Genomic DNA, 4411 nt, shown 5'->3' with positions numbered 1-4411 from the left:
CCCTGAGCTTGGAGAACCTGGGTGTGTGTCCGGCTCTGCCCCAAGTGACGGGATATTCAGGAAGCCACCGCCCCTGAACCCGTAAGAAAGGACAATGACGCTTGTTCACCTCCTTCCCTGGCTCCTCAGTGATAACAAGCTCATGCATGAAAAATTGCCACCAAGGCCCAGTGTCCCTGTGCTCCTCGTCCTTACCAGTAAGCACAGGTGACCCGGACAACGTGGGCATCAAGCAGCCGTTCCGTTCCGCTACCGAGACCTGCCCTGCGGGACTGGGCACAGAAAACACAGTGGGGGCTGCTTTCAGCCCTGGGTGGGGGTAAGCGTGGCAGCTAGAACTAGGGGCTCCCTGCCTCCAGAGAGGCTGACAGGCAGTGGGCGGAGGCAGGGGACAAAAGCCGAGGTTCCACAGGGCACCTACCCCCTGGGCGGCTGGGAGCTGGCAGTCCTGCGGGGGTGGCCGCGGCTGGCCACGGGGGTCCACCACGCCGCCAGGGATGCGGCCCGGCTCCTCTGCTCCGTCCCTGTTATGACTGCAAGTCCACTTGTTTATGACTTAGGCTGTCTTGACCTTAGGGTGAACATTTTTACTCTGGGGCGGCTGGTGTGAGAGGCTGCCGCGGACGCCTGCTGTGGAGAAGCACTCGGGCTCAGCTGTGGGTGGGGACAGAAGAGGGGCCGTGACAAGTGGGTGCTAACGGGGGTTTGTGGGGACTTAGTGGGAGTCCCGGATCTGGCAAGGTCAGGCTCCGCTGGTCTAAACAGCTCGTTGGCGGCTGGGCAGCTGCGGAGAAGGGGTCTCCTTCCCGCCAACAGGGCGCCTGGTCCCGGCCGGCTGGGCCGACGCCTCTGAGAACCTGCTCGCAGAAAGGTGCGCCCCAGCTGAGCCGGGCGCTACCCTTCTGCCCCCGCTTTGCCTGGGGCACCAGTGTGACTCGTCTGTTGTTGGCTTGAGTGTGTCGTTCCCTTGTTTATTCAGAGATGCCATCGTGCACACGGCCGGCTTGGGAAAACGTGTTGCAAACGAGAATCCCCACAGTGAACCTGTGTCAGATTATTGGAAAAACAATGTCAGTCTCCAAGAATGATTTGCCTCAAACAAAATAACCCTCTTCCCAGCGGGGACGTGGGGCAGCTTTGGGTCCCTGGGGTGCTGGGTTCCAGAAAACACCCCCTGAGCCCGAGCTCCCCCACCCCTGCCCTCTGTGCCCCCTCCCTTCAGTCCGTGTGGATGGGACAACCCTGCCCCCCGCACCCCTCCCTTCCGCCTGCGTGGTTGGGACAGACCCCTCCCCCTGCGCCATGGGGCCCCGGAGTCGCTGCTGCGCACGCCCAGGTGCCCCGGTGTCTCCCTGGCCGCCTGCGGACCGTCTGCACCGCATCGGAGAGGCGGCGGGAAGAAACGGCAAGAGCAGCAAGTGCTGCCAGGAGCCGGGGCGGCAAAGCCCTCACGGTGCCGGTGGGCACAGGGAGGGACGTGCCCGCCCCTGCAAACGGTGCGGCCCCGCATGGCCCTCCGGACCGTCCCCAGGAGTAGTGACGAGCTCCGCGACCCTGACAGCAGCTTTGTCCGCGTCAGCTGCGAGCGGAGGGGCCCAGCTGTCCTGCCATAGGCGCCTGGTCATGTCAACGTGCGTCCCCAGCACAGGACCCTACTGTCCCCGCGAGATGGCGATGAGTAGGAAGTCAGTCTCCGTTTACATCAAGTTTGCCGTGACAGCCTGGGGGCGGGGGGGGGGGGCAGCTCGATGCCCTGGAGCTGGTGGCCAGGGCCCTCATGGCATGGCGACAGCAGCGCTGCCCATGCCCACGCGCGCGCATGCCCACCAGGCTCGCCGTGCCGGCTCCGGCCTGGGGTCGGCCGAGCACCTGGACGAGCACCCGGAGCTGCGGCCTTTCGCCAGCTGTGTTCTCTGCCACAGTCGGCCCGAGGGTGCCACGTCCTGCCCCGGGCCCCGCAGACGTGGCCTCGCCTGCTCGAGGGACTCGGGGATGGATTTCCCGAGGAGGGTCAGAGGTGGGGGGTGGGGTGCAGGCAGTGGCAGAGGCTGGCATCCCAGCAGCTTGGGGGGTGCACCGTGGAAGACCTTTCCCGGGAGCAGGGACCAGCGTGGGGCTTGGGTCACCCCAGGCCCTCTGCCGGACCCCATTTCTTTCCTACGCTCCCTCCGTGGAAGCTTTCGCGAAGACGCTGCCTTGCACTGCGTTCATTTTGGCCGTGGCCTAGCCTGCTGACACCTGTCGGGAGTTGATACGATACGTGTTGCCCGGGAGGTAGGGGGAGGGTGCCCGTGGGGGGAGGGTGCCTGGCCAGCAGGCCCCGCAGAGGCCCCTCCCCGCACTGCCATGCAGAGCCGGCTCTCCTGCCAGGGCGGCCTGCCCACACCACCCCCAGGCCGGCAGCTCCATGACAGCTGTGACCGCGAGCATGGGGAGCGACGCGGGGAACCAGGGACTGAGCCCCCACGGCTCGGGTCAGTGTGGCGGGGCTGCGGCTTACAGAACCGCATTGTCAGACCCACGCTCTTCGTTTTCTGTAATTCCTCGTCGACTGGGGAGAAGCAGTCTACACACACCCTGCAGTGCCTCCCCAACGCCCTGCACACGTGTTAGAGACCTCCTGGCATCAGCCTCTCTCACACGGGCGGCCCCCATGCCTGGGGGGCCCCTCACTCGCGCACCAAATGGACGGCACACGGCATTCTTGGCTTCTGGTACAGACACCAGTCCGTTTAGAAACTGGGAGGGGAGCTGTGAAGCCCACCCAGCCCCCAGAAGGCCCCACGTGAGAGTTTTCTTGTACTTTATCTTAAGCCAACAACAGAACTTCCTCCTTGGAACACTGGTCTTGTATACGTTGCAGGGACTTAAGACCCCCGCCCCCTTCTCCAGACAGGCTAACCGGACGCTTGTGCAGGGGAGGGCACCCTGGAGGGGGCGCCTGTGCCGGGGAGGGCACACCGGAGGGGGCGCCTGTACCGGGGAGGGTACGCCGGAGGGGAGTGACTTCCCTTCAAGCCAGGGAGCGGTTCCTCGCCATCCACACGGTATTAGTCACACGTGTAGTTTTCTGCCTCAGTTTCTCCTACCCTCTTTTTTTTTTTTTTTTTAATGTTTTCTGAGCAGGTGTCTCCAAATGAACCAGAGTCACTTTGCTGTTGGAAAAGAACGATCCCCCAGCGGTCCCAGCGGCACTGCTGGGCGGTGGCAGAGATGAGCGGGTCTCAGGCAGAGCCTTGGAGACCCCAGTGCTCGCACAGCAGAATTCTAGAACAGCAGCACCTACTCCGACTATTACACAGAAGGGCAGTCTGCCCAGCGAGCCCAGTAACTATGCAAACCCTCTGCCCCCTACCCCCAGGGGGTGAGAAGGGAGGCCTGTTTAAATGCTACGACTAGGAATAAAAGCAATTTCCTGACCCAGTTTCTTTCGTTGATAAAGTTCAGCCATCCAGTGTTTGCCAAGCTCAGGCACGTCATCCCGTCAGCCTCCTGAGACCCAGAAGTTTGCCTGTTTCTTAGTCAAACTTGGACACACCGAGGCGCCTGGGTTCCGGTGCAATCTCGTCCGGGGGGCTCCTCTGAAGTGCCTCGTTCAAGTGTCATGACCAGCATTGTCACAACTGGCCCCCTGGATGGGGGGGGGGTCAGTGTCGTGGGGAGTTTCTAGCTGGGCCGCACGGGGGTGGGGTGGGGGGTGACTGCGGCGGAGGCTCTGGGCACAAGGTGGGGCACACGCTGGCTGATGGCGCCGCGCGGTCCAAGCCTCCGACTTCTCCCCCTTCCTGTCTGGACCTTGGTTGGTAGGAAATTGATTTTTGTTTTTGTTTATGGTGGGGACAACAGAAGCCTGGGAACCTTAGAAAGCCCACGGCCTGGGGCCGGGAGGCGGCGGCAGGGGAGTCCTGCGGCTGCCAGCGCTCAGTGCCCCAGGCGACTGTCGACTGTCCCTGCGCATCTCTGCATCTCTGCTACCCTGCCCCTCCACCCCCACCCCCACCCCGGGCCGCACCCCCGGGCAGCCCTTGGCTCCTGGGCCGTGGCCCCCGTGAAGGTGACAAACCACAGGCCCCTCTCAAGGCGCTGAGCGCACCAGGTGCCCCACACTGGGGCTCCCCCGGGGTACCCCCCAGGTGCCCGCCCGACGCCACCGCTGCCCGCGGTGCGACCCTCGCTGGGACCGCAGACCCTGGGAGGCCTCGCGGCGCCGGGGCAGGGGGGCGGCGGCCACCGCCGCGGTGACGCAGGGGCCTCGCCGCACCTTGCCGCAGGCACCGCCAAAGACCCCGCCCCGGAAAGGCCCCGCCCCTTCCTTCCCGAAGCCCCGCCCCTTCGCGCCGCCACCGCACACACACCGCCCCCCCCCGCCGGGCCCGCCCCTTCCTCTCGCGGACCCCGCCCCTCCCCGACC

Source organism: Hyaena hyaena, unplaced genomic scaffold, assembly GCF_003009895.1.
Source record: "Hyaena hyaena isolate Hyena2069 unplaced genomic scaffold, ASM300989v1 scaffold_134, whole genome shotgun sequence".
NCBI lineage: Eukaryota > Metazoa > Chordata > Mammalia > Carnivora > Hyaenidae > Hyaena > Hyaena hyaena.
This window is presented reverse-complemented; position numbering follows the sequence as displayed.